Source organism: Haliotis asinina, chromosome 9, assembly GCF_037392515.1.
Source record: "Haliotis asinina isolate JCU_RB_2024 chromosome 9, JCU_Hal_asi_v2, whole genome shotgun sequence".
NCBI lineage: Eukaryota > Metazoa > Mollusca > Gastropoda > Lepetellida > Haliotidae > Haliotis > Haliotis asinina.
In genome coordinates this window covers 26,257,195-26,270,061 of record NC_090288.1, presented here as the reverse complement: position 1 = coordinate 26,270,061, position 12,867 = coordinate 26,257,195, and the positions used below count along the sequence as shown (strand labels likewise).

At 48.0% G+C, this 12,867-nt stretch overlaps 35 non-coding genes across 35 annotated transcripts; all 35 read right to left on the bottom strand.

The window, feature by feature from the left end:
• Positions 1-14: 14 nt before the first annotated feature.
• On the bottom strand, positions 15-86 carry Trnad-guc (transfer RNA aspartic acid (anticodon GUC)). Its single transcript has one exon. It is a non-coding gene; the product is annotated as a tRNA-Asp (tRNA).
• Positions 87-383: 297 nt separating this feature from the next.
• Positions 384-455, bottom strand: Trnad-guc (transfer RNA aspartic acid (anticodon GUC)). The gene has a single exon. It is a non-coding gene; the product is annotated as a tRNA-Asp (tRNA).
• A 297-nt stretch (positions 456-752) lies between these two features.
• Positions 753-824, bottom strand: Trnad-guc (transfer RNA aspartic acid (anticodon GUC)). Its single transcript has one exon. It is a non-coding gene; the product is annotated as a tRNA-Asp (tRNA).
• A 297-nt stretch (positions 825-1,121) lies between these two features.
• Trnad-guc (transfer RNA aspartic acid (anticodon GUC)) lies at positions 1,122-1,193 on the bottom strand. The gene has a single exon. It is a non-coding gene; the product is annotated as a tRNA-Asp (tRNA).
• A 297-nt stretch (positions 1,194-1,490) lies between these two features.
• On the bottom strand, positions 1,491-1,562 carry Trnad-guc (transfer RNA aspartic acid (anticodon GUC)). The gene has a single exon. It is a non-coding gene; the product is annotated as a tRNA-Asp (tRNA).
• Positions 1,563-1,859: 297 nt separating this feature from the next.
• Positions 1,860-1,931, bottom strand: Trnad-guc (transfer RNA aspartic acid (anticodon GUC)). The gene has a single exon. It is a non-coding gene; the product is annotated as a tRNA-Asp (tRNA).
• A 297-nt stretch (positions 1,932-2,228) lies between these two features.
• On the bottom strand, positions 2,229-2,300 carry Trnad-guc (transfer RNA aspartic acid (anticodon GUC)). Its single transcript has one exon. It is a non-coding gene; the product is annotated as a tRNA-Asp (tRNA).
• Positions 2,301-2,597: 297 nt separating this feature from the next.
• Positions 2,598-2,669, bottom strand: Trnad-guc (transfer RNA aspartic acid (anticodon GUC)). The gene has a single exon. It is a non-coding gene; the product is annotated as a tRNA-Asp (tRNA).
• A 297-nt stretch (positions 2,670-2,966) lies between these two features.
• Positions 2,967-3,038, bottom strand: Trnad-guc (transfer RNA aspartic acid (anticodon GUC)). The gene has a single exon. It is a non-coding gene; the product is annotated as a tRNA-Asp (tRNA).
• Positions 3,039-3,335: 297 nt separating this feature from the next.
• Trnad-guc (transfer RNA aspartic acid (anticodon GUC)) lies at positions 3,336-3,407 on the bottom strand. Its single transcript has one exon. It is a non-coding gene; the product is annotated as a tRNA-Asp (tRNA).
• A 297-nt stretch (positions 3,408-3,704) lies between these two features.
• Positions 3,705-3,776, bottom strand: Trnad-guc (transfer RNA aspartic acid (anticodon GUC)). Its single transcript has one exon. It is a non-coding gene; the product is annotated as a tRNA-Asp (tRNA).
• Positions 3,777-4,073: 297 nt separating this feature from the next.
• On the bottom strand, positions 4,074-4,145 carry Trnad-guc (transfer RNA aspartic acid (anticodon GUC)). Its single transcript has one exon. It is a non-coding gene; the product is annotated as a tRNA-Asp (tRNA).
• A 298-nt stretch (positions 4,146-4,443) lies between these two features.
• Positions 4,444-4,515, bottom strand: Trnad-guc (transfer RNA aspartic acid (anticodon GUC)). The gene has a single exon. It is a non-coding gene; the product is annotated as a tRNA-Asp (tRNA).
• A 297-nt stretch (positions 4,516-4,812) lies between these two features.
• On the bottom strand, positions 4,813-4,884 carry Trnad-guc (transfer RNA aspartic acid (anticodon GUC)). Its single transcript has one exon. It is a non-coding gene; the product is annotated as a tRNA-Asp (tRNA).
• Positions 4,885-5,181: 297 nt separating this feature from the next.
• Positions 5,182-5,253, bottom strand: Trnad-guc (transfer RNA aspartic acid (anticodon GUC)). The gene has a single exon. It is a non-coding gene; the product is annotated as a tRNA-Asp (tRNA).
• Positions 5,254-5,550: 297 nt separating this feature from the next.
• Positions 5,551-5,622, bottom strand: Trnad-guc (transfer RNA aspartic acid (anticodon GUC)). Its single transcript has one exon. It is a non-coding gene; the product is annotated as a tRNA-Asp (tRNA).
• A 297-nt stretch (positions 5,623-5,919) lies between these two features.
• Trnad-guc (transfer RNA aspartic acid (anticodon GUC)) lies at positions 5,920-5,991 on the bottom strand. The gene has a single exon. It is a non-coding gene; the product is annotated as a tRNA-Asp (tRNA).
• A 297-nt stretch (positions 5,992-6,288) lies between these two features.
• Positions 6,289-6,360, bottom strand: Trnad-guc (transfer RNA aspartic acid (anticodon GUC)). Its single transcript has one exon. It is a non-coding gene; the product is annotated as a tRNA-Asp (tRNA).
• A 297-nt stretch (positions 6,361-6,657) lies between these two features.
• Positions 6,658-6,729, bottom strand: Trnad-guc (transfer RNA aspartic acid (anticodon GUC)). Its single transcript has one exon. It is a non-coding gene; the product is annotated as a tRNA-Asp (tRNA).
• Positions 6,730-7,026: 297 nt separating this feature from the next.
• Positions 7,027-7,098, bottom strand: Trnad-guc (transfer RNA aspartic acid (anticodon GUC)). Its single transcript has one exon. It is a non-coding gene; the product is annotated as a tRNA-Asp (tRNA).
• A 297-nt stretch (positions 7,099-7,395) lies between these two features.
• On the bottom strand, positions 7,396-7,467 carry Trnad-guc (transfer RNA aspartic acid (anticodon GUC)). Its single transcript has one exon. It is a non-coding gene; the product is annotated as a tRNA-Asp (tRNA).
• A 297-nt stretch (positions 7,468-7,764) lies between these two features.
• On the bottom strand, positions 7,765-7,836 carry Trnad-guc (transfer RNA aspartic acid (anticodon GUC)). Its single transcript has one exon. It is a non-coding gene; the product is annotated as a tRNA-Asp (tRNA).
• Positions 7,837-8,133: 297 nt separating this feature from the next.
• On the bottom strand, positions 8,134-8,205 carry Trnad-guc (transfer RNA aspartic acid (anticodon GUC)). Its single transcript has one exon. It is a non-coding gene; the product is annotated as a tRNA-Asp (tRNA).
• Positions 8,206-8,502: 297 nt separating this feature from the next.
• On the bottom strand, positions 8,503-8,574 carry Trnad-guc (transfer RNA aspartic acid (anticodon GUC)). The gene has a single exon. It is a non-coding gene; the product is annotated as a tRNA-Asp (tRNA).
• A 297-nt stretch (positions 8,575-8,871) lies between these two features.
• Trnad-guc (transfer RNA aspartic acid (anticodon GUC)) lies at positions 8,872-8,943 on the bottom strand. Its single transcript has one exon. It is a non-coding gene; the product is annotated as a tRNA-Asp (tRNA).
• Positions 8,944-9,240: 297 nt separating this feature from the next.
• On the bottom strand, positions 9,241-9,312 carry Trnad-guc (transfer RNA aspartic acid (anticodon GUC)). The gene has a single exon. It is a non-coding gene; the product is annotated as a tRNA-Asp (tRNA).
• A 297-nt stretch (positions 9,313-9,609) lies between these two features.
• Positions 9,610-9,681, bottom strand: Trnad-guc (transfer RNA aspartic acid (anticodon GUC)). Its single transcript has one exon. It is a non-coding gene; the product is annotated as a tRNA-Asp (tRNA).
• Positions 9,682-9,978: 297 nt separating this feature from the next.
• On the bottom strand, positions 9,979-10,050 carry Trnad-guc (transfer RNA aspartic acid (anticodon GUC)). The gene has a single exon. It is a non-coding gene; the product is annotated as a tRNA-Asp (tRNA).
• Positions 10,051-10,347: 297 nt separating this feature from the next.
• Trnad-guc (transfer RNA aspartic acid (anticodon GUC)) lies at positions 10,348-10,419 on the bottom strand. The gene has a single exon. It is a non-coding gene; the product is annotated as a tRNA-Asp (tRNA).
• A 297-nt stretch (positions 10,420-10,716) lies between these two features.
• Trnad-guc (transfer RNA aspartic acid (anticodon GUC)) lies at positions 10,717-10,788 on the bottom strand. Its single transcript has one exon. It is a non-coding gene; the product is annotated as a tRNA-Asp (tRNA).
• Positions 10,789-11,085: 297 nt separating this feature from the next.
• Trnad-guc (transfer RNA aspartic acid (anticodon GUC)) lies at positions 11,086-11,157 on the bottom strand. Its single transcript has one exon. It is a non-coding gene; the product is annotated as a tRNA-Asp (tRNA).
• Positions 11,158-11,454: 297 nt separating this feature from the next.
• Trnad-guc (transfer RNA aspartic acid (anticodon GUC)) lies at positions 11,455-11,526 on the bottom strand. The gene has a single exon. It is a non-coding gene; the product is annotated as a tRNA-Asp (tRNA).
• Positions 11,527-11,823: 297 nt separating this feature from the next.
• Trnad-guc (transfer RNA aspartic acid (anticodon GUC)) lies at positions 11,824-11,895 on the bottom strand. The gene has a single exon. It is a non-coding gene; the product is annotated as a tRNA-Asp (tRNA).
• A 297-nt stretch (positions 11,896-12,192) lies between these two features.
• Positions 12,193-12,264, bottom strand: Trnad-guc (transfer RNA aspartic acid (anticodon GUC)). The gene has a single exon. It is a non-coding gene; the product is annotated as a tRNA-Asp (tRNA).
• Positions 12,265-12,561: 297 nt separating this feature from the next.
• On the bottom strand, positions 12,562-12,633 carry Trnad-guc (transfer RNA aspartic acid (anticodon GUC)). Its single transcript has one exon. It is a non-coding gene; the product is annotated as a tRNA-Asp (tRNA).
• Between the last annotated feature and the right edge of the window lie 234 nt (positions 12,634-12,867).

Below are 12,867 nucleotides of genomic sequence, written 5' to 3'. Positions count from 1 at the left end.
AAAAAAACGTACATCTCCCCGGCCGGGAATTGAACCCGGGTCTCCCGCGTGACAGGCGGGGATACTGACCACTATACTACCGAGGATTGGCTGAAAGCAACACGGCAAAATAACAGGCTGTACAGTGGAGGGCATACCCCAGCTCTCATCCAAGTTGAAACACTCACACGCTTAAACGTCAGCGCTGGGCATGCCTTTCCGTGTGAGAAACACACAGCTATCACTAGACATTGCCATACATAGCCAAATCCCTACCAGAAATGGACAGTAATATATACTACTATGCACATCCATCATACACACAGACATTGGTGTCCTTGACGACCAGCAACGTCAAGAAGGGGACACTTCTTTTAAAATTGACAGTAAAAAAAAACGTACATCTCCCCGGCCGGGAATTGAACCCGGGTCTCCCGCGTGACAGGCGGGGATACTGACCACTATACTACCGAGGATTGGCTGAAAGCAACACGGCAAAATAACAGGCTGTACAGTGGAGGGCATACCCCAGCTCTCATCCAAGTTGAAACACTCACACGCTTAAACGTCAGCGCTGGGCATGCCTTTCCGTGTGAGAAACACACAGCTATCACTAGACATTGCCATACATAGCCAAATCCCTACCAGAAATGGACAGTAATATATACTACTATGCACATCCATCATACACACAGACATTGGTGTCCTTGACGACCAGCAACGTCAAGAAGGGGACACTTCTTTTAAAATTGACAGTAAAAAAAAACGTACATCTCCCCGGCCGGGAATTGAACCCGGGTCTCCCGCGTGACAGGCGGGGATACTGACCACTATACTACCGAGGATTGGCTGAAAGCAACACGGCAAAATAACAGGCTGTACAGTGGAGGGCATACCCCAGCTCTCATCCAAGTTGAAACACTCACACGCTTAAACGTCAGCGCTGGGCATGCCTTTCCGTGTGAGAAACACACAGCTATCACTAGACATTGCCATACATAGCCAAATCCCTACCAGAAATGGACAGTAATATATACTACTATGCACATCCATCATACACACAGACATTGGTGTCCTTGACGACCAGCAACGTCAAGAAGGGGACACTTCTTTTAAAATTGACAGTAAAAAAAAACGTACATCTCCCCGGCCGGGAATTGAACCCGGGTCTCCCGCGTGACAGGCGGGGATACTGACCACTATACTACCGAGGATTGGCTGAAAGCAACACGGCAAAATAACAGGCTGTACAGTGGAGGGCATACCCCAGCTCTCATCCAAGTTGAAACACTCACACGCTTAAACGTCAGCGCTGGGCATGCCTTTCCGTGTGAGAAACACACAGCTATCACTAGACATTGCCATACATAGCCAAATCCCTACCAGAAATGGACAGTAATATATACTACTATGCACATCCATCATACACACAGACATTGGTGTCCTTGACGACCAGCAACGTCAAGAAGGGGACACTTCTTTTAAAATTGACAGTAAAAAAAAACGTACATCTCCCCGGCCGGGAATTGAACCCGGGTCTCCCGCGTGACAGGCGGGGATACTGACCACTATACTACCGAGGATTGGCTGAAAGCAACACGGCAAAATAACAGGCTGTACAGTGGAGGGCATACCCCAGCTCTCATCCAAGTTGAAACACTCACACGCTTAAACGTCAGCGCTGGGCATGCCTTTCCGTGTGAGAAACACACAGCTATCACTAGACATTGCCATACATAGCCAAATCCCTACCAGAAATGGACAGTAATATATACTACTATGCACATCCATCATACACACAGACATTGGTGTCCTTGACGACCAGCAACGTCAAGAAGGGGACACTTCTTTTAAAATTGACAGTAAAAAAAAACGTACATCTCCCCGGCCGGGAATTGAACCCGGGTCTCCCGCGTGACAGGCGGGGATACTGACCACTATACTACCGAGGATTGGCTGAAAGCAACACGGCAAAATAACAGGCTGTACAGTGGAGGGCATACCCCAGCTCTCATCCAAGTTGAAACACTCACACGCTTAAACGTCAGCGCTGGGCATGCCTTTCCGTGTGAGAAACACACAGCTATCACTAGACATTGCCATACATAGCCAAATCCCTACCAGAAATGGACAGTAATATATACTACTATGCACATCCATCATACACACAGACATTGGTGTCCTTGACGACCAGCAACGTCAAGAAGGGGACACTTCTTTTAAAATTGACAGTAAAAAAAAACGTACATCTCCCCGGCCGGGAATTGAACCCGGGTCTCCCGCGTGACAGGCGGGGATACTGACCACTATACTACCGAGGATTGGCTGAAAGCAACACGGCAAAATAACAGGCTGTACAGTGGAGGGCATACCCCAGCTCTCATCCAAGTTGAAACACTCACACGCTTAAACGTCAGCGCTGGGCATGCCTTTCCGTGTGAGAAACACACAGCTATCACTAGACATTGCCATACATAGCCAAATCCCTACCAGAAATGGACAGTAATATATACTACTATGCACATCCATCATACACACAGACATTGGTGTCCTTGACGACCAGCAACGTCAAGAAGGGGACACTTCTTTTAAAATTGACAGTAAAAAAAAACGTACATCTCCCCGGCCGGGAATTGAACCCGGGTCTCCCGCGTGACAGGCGGGGATACTGACCACTATACTACCGAGGATTGGCTGAAAGCAACACGGCAAAATAACAGGCTGTACAGTGGAGGGCATACCCCAGCTCTCATCCAAGTTGAAACACTCACACGCTTAAACGTCAGCGCTGGGCATGCCTTTCCGTGTGAGAAACACACAGCTATCACTAGACATTGCCATACATAGCCAAATCCCTACCAGAAATGGACAGTAATATATACTACTATGCACATCCATCATACACACAGACATTGGTGTCCTTGACGACCAGCAACGTCAAGAAGGGGACACTTCTTTTAAAATTGACAGTAAAAAAAAACGTACATCTCCCCGGCCGGGAATTGAACCCGGGTCTCCCGCGTGACAGGCGGGGATACTGACCACTATACTACCGAGGATTGGCTGAAAGCAACACGGCAAAATAACAGGCTGTACAGTGGAGGGCATACCCCAGCTCTCATCCAAGTTGAAACACTCACACGCTTAAACGTCAGCGCTGGGCATGCCTTTCCGTGTGAGAAACACACAGCTATCACTAGACATTGCCATACATAGCCAAATCCCTACCAGAAATGGACAGTAATATATACTACTATGCACATCCATCATACACACAGACATTGGTGTCCTTGACGACCAGCAACGTCAAGAAGGGGACACTTCTTTTAAAATTGACAGTAAAAAAAAACGTACATCTCCCCGGCCGGGAATTGAACCCGGGTCTCCCGCGTGACAGGCGGGGATACTGACCACTATACTACCGAGGATTGGCTGAAAGCAACACGGCAAAATAACAGGCTGTACAGTGGAGGGCATACCCCAGCTCTCATCCAAGTTGAAACACTCACACGCTTAAACGTCAGCGCTGGGCATGCCTTTCCGTGTGAGAAACACACAGCTATCACTAGACATTGCCATACATAGCCAAATCCCTACCAGAAATGGACAGTAATATATACTACTATGCACATCCATCATACACACAGACATTGGTGTCCTTGACGACCAGCAACGTCAAGAAGGGGACACTTCTTTTAAAATTGACAGTAAAAAAAAACGTACATCTCCCCGGCCGGGAATTGAACCCGGGTCTCCCGCGTGACAGGCGGGGATACTGACCACTATACTACCGAGGATTGGCTGAAAGCAACACGGCAAAATAACAGGCTGTACAGTGGAGGGCATACCCCAGCTCTCATCCAAGTTGAAACACTCACACGCTTAAACGTCAGCGCTGGGCATGCCTTTCCGTGTGAGAAACACACAGCTATCACTAGACATTGCCATACATAGCCAAATCCCTACCAGAAATGGACAGTAATATATACTACTATGCACATCCATCATACACACAGACATTGGTGTCCTTGACGACCAGCAACGTCAAGAAGGGGACACTTCTTTTAAAATTGACAGTAAAAAAAAACGTACATCTCCCCGGCCGGGAATTGAACCCGGGTCTCCCGCGTGACAGGCGGGGATACTGACCACTATACTACCGAGGATTGGCTGAAAGCAACACGGCAAAATAACAGGCTGTACAGTGGAGGGCATACCCCAGCTCTCATCCAAGTTGAAACACTCACACGCTTAAACGTCAGCGCTGGGCATGCCTTTCCGTGTGAGAAACACACAGCTATCACTAGACATTGCCATACATAGCCAAATCCCTACCAGAAATGGACAGTAATATATACTACTATGCACATCCATCATACACACAGACATTGGTGTCCTTGACGACCAGCAACGTCAAGAAGGGGACACTTCTTTTAAAATTGACAGTAAAAAAAAAACGTACATCTCCCCGGCCGGGAATTGAACCCGGGTCTCCCGCGTGACAGGCGGGGATACTGACCACTATACTACCGAGGATTGGCTGAAAGCAACACGGCAAAATAACAGGCTGTACAGTGGAGGGCATACCCCAGCTCTCATCCAAGTTGAAACACTCACACGCTTAAACGTCAGCGCTGGGCATGCCTTTCCGTGTGAGAAACACACAGCTATCACTAGACATTGCCATACATAGCCAAATCCCTACCAGAAATGGACAGTAATATATACTACTATGCACATCCATCATACACACAGACATTGGTGTCCTTGACGACCAGCAACGTCAAGAAGGGGACACTTCTTTTAAAATTGACAGTAAAAAAAAACGTACATCTCCCCGGCCGGGAATTGAACCCGGGTCTCCCGCGTGACAGGCGGGGATACTGACCACTATACTACCGAGGATTGGCTGAAAGCAACACGGCAAAATAACAGGCTGTACAGTGGAGGGCATACCCCAGCTCTCATCCAAGTTGAAACACTCACACGCTTAAACGTCAGCGCTGGGCATGCCTTTCCGTGTGAGAAACACACAGCTATCACTAGACATTGCCATACATAGCCAAATCCCTACCAGAAATGGACAGTAATATATACTACTATGCACATCCATCATACACACAGACATTGGTGTCCTTGACGACCAGCAACGTCAAGAAGGGGACACTTCTTTTAAAATTGACAGTAAAAAAAAACGTACATCTCCCCGGCCGGGAATTGAACCCGGGTCTCCCGCGTGACAGGCGGGGATACTGACCACTATACTACCGAGGATTGGCTGAAAGCAACACGGCAAAATAACAGGCTGTACAGTGGAGGGCATACCCCAGCTCTCATCCAAGTTGAAACACTCACACGCTTAAACGTCAGCGCTGGGCATGCCTTTCCGTGTGAGAAACACACAGCTATCACTAGACATTGCCATACATAGCCAAATCCCTACCAGAAATGGACAGTAATATATACTACTATGCACATCCATCATACACACAGACATTGGTGTCCTTGACGACCAGCAACGTCAAGAAGGGGACACTTCTTTTAAAATTGACAGTAAAAAAAAACGTACATCTCCCCGGCCGGGAATTGAACCCGGGTCTCCCGCGTGACAGGCGGGGATACTGACCACTATACTACCGAGGATTGGCTGAAAGCAACACGGCAAAATAACAGGCTGTACAGTGGAGGGCATACCCCAGCTCTCATCCAAGTTGAAACACTCACACGCTTAAACGTCAGCGCTGGGCATGCCTTTCCGTGTGAGAAACACACAGCTATCACTAGACATTGCCATACATAGCCAAATCCCTACCAGAAATGGACAGTAATATATACTACTATGCACATCCATCATACACACAGACATTGGTGTCCTTGACGACCAGCAACGTCAAGAAGGGGACACTTCTTTTAAAATTGACAGTAAAAAAAAACGTACATCTCCCCGGCCGGGAATTGAACCCGGGTCTCCCGCGTGACAGGCGGGGATACTGACCACTATACTACCGAGGATTGGCTGAAAGCAACACGGCAAAATAACAGGCTGTACAGTGGAGGGCATACCCCAGCTCTCATCCAAGTTGAAACACTCACACGCTTAAACGTCAGCGCTGGGCATGCCTTTCCGTGTGAGAAACACACAGCTATCACTAGACATTGCCATACATAGCCAAATCCCTACCAGAAATGGACAGTAATATATACTACTATGCACATCCATCATACACACAGACATTGGTGTCCTTGACGACCAGCAACGTCAAGAAGGGGACACTTCTTTTAAAATTGACAGTAAAAAAAAACGTACATCTCCCCGGCCGGGAATTGAACCCGGGTCTCCCGCGTGACAGGCGGGGATACTGACCACTATACTACCGAGGATTGGCTGAAAGCAACACGGCAAAATAACAGGCTGTACAGTGGAGGGCATACCCCAGCTCTCATCCAAGTTGAAACACTCACACGCTTAAACGTCAGCGCTGGGCATGCCTTTCCGTGTGAGAAACACACAGCTATCACTAGACATTGCCATACATAGCCAAATCCCTACCAGAAATGGACAGTAATATATACTACTATGCACATCCATCATACACACAGACATTGGTGTCCTTGACGACCAGCAACGTCAAGAAGGGGACACTTCTTTTAAAATTGACAGTAAAAAAAAACGTACATCTCCCCGGCCGGGAATTGAACCCGGGTCTCCCGCGTGACAGGCGGGGATACTGACCACTATACTACCGAGGATTGGCTGAAAGCAACACGGCAAAATAACAGGCTGTACAGTGGAGGGCATACCCCAGCTCTCATCCAAGTTGAAACACTCACACGCTTAAACGTCAGCGCTGGGCATGCCTTTCCGTGTGAGAAACACACAGCTATCACTAGACATTGCCATACATAGCCAAATCCCTACCAGAAATGGACAGTAATATATACTACTATGCACATCCATCATACACACAGACATTGGTGTCCTTGACGACCAGCAACGTCAAGAAGGGGACACTTCTTTTAAAATTGACAGTAAAAAAAAACGTACATCTCCCCGGCCGGGAATTGAACCCGGGTCTCCCGCGTGACAGGCGGGGATACTGACCACTATACTACCGAGGATTGGCTGAAAGCAACACGGCAAAATAACAGGCTGTACAGTGGAGGGCATACCCCAGCTCTCATCCAAGTTGAAACACTCACACGCTTAAACGTCAGCGCTGGGCATGCCTTTCCGTGTGAGAAACACACAGCTATCACTAGACATTGCCATACATAGCCAAATCCCTACCAGAAATGGACAGTAATATATACTACTATGCACATCCATCATACACACAGACATTGGTGTCCTTGACGACCAGCAACGTCAAGAAGGGGACACTTCTTTTAAAATTGACAGTAAAAAAAAACGTACATCTCCCCGGCCGGGAATTGAACCCGGGTCTCCCGCGTGACAGGCGGGGATACTGACCACTATACTACCGAGGATTGGCTGAAAGCAACACGGCAAAATAACAGGCTGTACAGTGGAGGGCATACCCCAGCTCTCATCCAAGTTGAAACACTCACACGCTTAAACGTCAGCGCTGGGCATGCCTTTCCGTGTGAGAAACACACAGCTATCACTAGACATTGCCATACATAGCCAAATCCCTACCAGAAATGGACAGTAATATATACTACTATGCACATCCATCATACACACAGACATTGGTGTCCTTGACGACCAGCAACGTCAAGAAGGGGACACTTCTTTTAAAATTGACAGTAAAAAAAAACGTACATCTCCCCGGCCGGGAATTGAACCCGGGTCTCCCGCGTGACAGGCGGGGATACTGACCACTATACTACCGAGGATTGGCTGAAAGCAACACGGCAAAATAACAGGCTGTACAGTGGAGGGCATACCCCAGCTCTCATCCAAGTTGAAACACTCACACGCTTAAACGTCAGCGCTGGGCATGCCTTTCCGTGTGAGAAACACACAGCTATCACTAGACATTGCCATACATAGCCAAATCCCTACCAGAAATGGACAGTAATATATACTACTATGCACATCCATCATACACACAGACATTGGTGTCCTTGACGACCAGCAACGTCAAGAAGGGGACACTTCTTTTAAAATTGACAGTAAAAAAAAACGTACATCTCCCCGGCCGGGAATTGAACCCGGGTCTCCCGCGTGACAGGCGGGGATACTGACCACTATACTACCGAGGATTGGCTGAAAGCAACACGGCAAAATAACAGGCTGTACAGTGGAGGGCATACCCCAGCTCTCATCCAAGTTGAAACACTCACACGCTTAAACGTCAGCGCTGGGCATGCCTTTCCGTGTGAGAAACACACAGCTATCACTAGACATTGCCATACATAGCCAAATCCCTACCAGAAATGGACAGTAATATATACTACTATGCACATCCATCATACACACAGACATTGGTGTCCTTGACGACCAGCAACGTCAAGAAGGGGACACTTCTTTTAAAATTGACAGTAAAAAAAAACGTACATCTCCCCGGCCGGGAATTGAACCCGGGTCTCCCGCGTGACAGGCGGGGATACTGACCACTATACTACCGAGGATTGGCTGAAAGCAACACGGCAAAATAACAGGCTGTACAGTGGAGGGCATACCCCAGCTCTCATCCAAGTTGAAACACTCACACGCTTAAACGTCAGCGCTGGGCATGCCTTTCCGTGTGAGAAACACACAGCTATCACTAGACATTGCCATACATAGCCAAATCCCTACCAGAAATGGACAGTAATATATACTACTATGCACATCCATCATACACACAGACATTGGTGTCCTTGACGACCAGCAACGTCAAGAAGGGGACACTTCTTTTAAAATTGACAGTAAAAAAAAACGTACATCTCCCCGGCCGGGAATTGAACCCGGGTCTCCCGCGTGACAGGCGGGGATACTGACCACTATACTACCGAGGATTGGCTGAAAGCAACACGGCAAAATAACAGGCTGTACAGTGGAGGGCATACCCCAGCTCTCATCCAAGTTGAAACACTCACACGCTTAAACGTCAGCGCTGGGCATGCCTTTCCGTGTGAGAAACACACAGCTATCACTAGACATTGCCATACATAGCCAAATCCCTACCAGAAATGGACAGTAATATATACTACTATGCACATCCATCATACACACAGACATTGGTGTCCTTGACGACCAGCAACGTCAAGAAGGGGACACTTCTTTTAAAATTGACAGTAAAAAAAAACGTACATCTCCCCGGCCGGGAATTGAACCCGGGTCTCCCGCGTGACAGGCGGGGATACTGACCACTATACTACCGAGGATTGGCTGAAAGCAACACGGCAAAATAACAGGCTGTACAGTGGAGGGCATACCCCAGCTCTCATCCAAGTTGAAACACTCACACGCTTAAACGTCAGCGCTGGGCATGCCTTTCCGTGTGAGAAACACACAGCTATCACTAGACATTGCCATACATAGCCAAATCCCTACCAGAAATGGACAGTAATATATACTACTATGCACATCCATCATACACACAGACATTGGTGTCCTTGACGACCAGCAACGTCAAGAAGGGGACACTTCTTTTAAAATTGACAGTAAAAAAAAACGTACATCTCCCCGGCCGGGAATTGAACCCGGGTCTCCCGCGTGACAGGCGGGGATACTGACCACTATACTACCGAGGATTGGCTGAAAGCAACACGGCAAAATAACAGGCTGTACAGTGGAGGGCATACCCCAGCTCTCATCCAAGTTGAAACACTCACACGCTTAAACGTCAGCGCTGGGCATGCCTTTCCGTGTGAGAAACACACAGCTATCACTAGACATTGCCATACATAGCCAAATCCCTACCAGAAATGGACAGTAATATATACTACTATGCACATCCATCATACACACAGACATTGGTGTCCTTGACGACCAGCAACGTCAAGAAGGGGACACTTCTTTTAAAATTGACAGTAAAAAAAAACGTACATCTCCCCGGCCGGGAATTGAACCCGGGTCTCCCGCGTGACAGGCGGGGATACTGACCACTATACTACCGAGGATTGGCTGAAAGCAACACGGCAAAATAACAGGCTGTACAGTGGAGGGCATACCCCAGCTCTCATCCAAGTTGAAACACTCACACGCTTAAACGTCAGCGCTGGGCATGCCTTTCCGTGTGAGAAACACACAGCTATCACTAGACATTGCCATACATAGCCAAATCCCTACCAGAAATGGACAGTAATATATACTACTATGCACATCCATCATACACACAGACATTGGTGTCCTTGACGACCAGCAACGTCAAGAAGGGGACACTTCTTTTAAAATTGACAGTAAAAAAAAACGTACATCTCCCCGGCCGGGAATTGAACCCGGGTCTCCCGCGTGACAGGCGGGGATACTGACCACTATACTACCGAGGATTGGCTGAAAGCAACACGGCAAAATAACAGGCTGTACAGTGGAGGGCATACCCCAGCTCTCATCCAAGTTGAAACACTCACACGCTTAAACGTCAGCGCTGGGCATGCCTTTCCGTGTGAGAAACACACAGCTATCACTAGACATTGCCATACATAGCCAAATCCCTACCAGAAATGGACAGTAATATATACTACTATGCACATCCATCATACACACAGACATTGGTGTCCTTGACGACCAGCAACGTCAAGAAGGGGACACTTCTTTTAAAATTGACAGTAAAAAAAAACGTACATCTCCCCGGCCGGGAATTGAACCCGGGTCTCCCGCGTGACAGGCGGGGATACTGACCACTATACTACCGAGGATTGGCTGAAAGCAACACGGCAAAATAACAGGCTGTACAGTGGAGGGCATACCCCAGCTCTCATCCAAGTTGAAACACTCACACGCTTAAACGTCAGCGCTGGGCATGCCTTTCCGTGTGAGAAACACACAGCTATCACTAGACATTGCCATACATAGCCAAATCCCTACCAGAAATGGACAGTAATATATACTACTATGCACATCCATCATACACACAGACATTGGTGTCCTTGACGACCAGCAACGTCAAGAAGGGGACACTTCTTTTAAAATTGACAGTAAAAAAAAACGTACATCTCCCCGGCCGGGAATTGAACCCGGGTCTCCCGCGTGACAGGCGGGGATACTGACCACTATACTACCGAGGATTGGCTGAAAGCAACACGGCAAAATAACAGGCTGTACAGTGGAGGGCATACCCCAGCTCTCATCCAAGTTGAAACACTCACACGCTTAAACGTCAGCGCTGGGCATGCCTTTCCGTGTGAGAAACACACAGCTATCACTAGACATTGCCATACATAGCCAAATCCCTACCAGAAATGGACAGTAATATATACTACTATGCACATCCATCATACACACAGACATTGGTGTCCTTGACGACCAGCAACGTCAAGAAGGGGACACTTCTTTTAAAATTGACAGTAAAAAAAAACGTACATCTCCCCGGCCGGGAATTGAACCCGGGTCTCCCGCGTGACAGGCGGGGATACTGACCACTATACTACCGAGGATTGGCTGAAAGCAACACGGCAAAATAACAGGCTGTACAGTGGAGGGCATACCCCAGCTCTCATCCAAGTTGAAACACTCACACGCTTAAACGTCAGCGCTGGGCATGCCTTTCCGTGTGAGAAACACACAGCTATCACTAGACATTGCCATACATAGCCAAATCCCTACCAGAAATGGACAGTAATATATACTACTATGCACATCCATCATACACACAGACATTGGTGTCCTTGACGACCAGCAACGTCAAGAAGGGGACACTTCTTTTAAAATTGACAGTAAAAAAAAACGTACATCTCCCCGGCCGGGAATTGAACCCGGGTCTCCCGCGTGACAGGCGGGGATACTGACCACTATACTACCGAGGATTGGCTGAAAGCAACACGGCAAAATAACAGGCTGTACAGTGGAGGGCATACCCCAGCTCTCATCCAAGTTGAAACACTCACACGCTTAAACGTCAGCGCTGGGCATGCCTTTCCGTGTGAGAAACACACAGCTATCACTAGACATTGCCATACATAGCCAAATCCCTACCAGAAATGGACAGTAATATATACTACTATGCACATCCATCATACACACAGACATTGGTGTCCTTGACGACCAGCAACGTCAAGAAGGGGACACTTCTTTTAAAATTGACAGTAAAAAAAAACGTACATCTCCCCGGCCGGGAATTGAACCCGGGTCTCCCGCGTGACAGGCGGGGATACTGACCACTATACTACCGAGGATTGGCTGAAAGCAACACGGCAAAATAACAGGCTGTACAGTGGAGGGCATACCCCAGCTCTCATCCAAGTTGAAACACTCACACGCTTAAACGTCAGCGCTGGGCATGCCTTTCCGTGTGAGAAACACACAGCTATCACTAGACATTGCCATACATAGCCAAATCCCTACCAGAAATGGACAGTAATATATACTACTATGCACATCCATCATACACACAGACATTGGTGTCCTTGACGACCAGCAACGTCAAGAAGGGGACACTTCTTTTAAAATTGACAGTAAAAAAAAACGTACATCTCCCCGGCCGGGAATTGAACCCGGGTCTCCCGCGTGACAGGCGGGGATACTGACCACTATACTACCGAGGATTGGCTGAAAGCAACACGGCAAAATAACAGGCTGTACAGTGGAGGGCATACCCCAGCTCTCATCCAAGTTGAAACACTCACACGCTTAAACGTCAGCGCTGGGCATGCCTTTCCGTGTGAGAAACACACAGCTATCACTAGACATTGCCATACATAGCCAAATCCCTACCAGAAATGGACAGTAATATATACTACTATGCACATCCATCATACACACAGACATTGGTGTCCTTG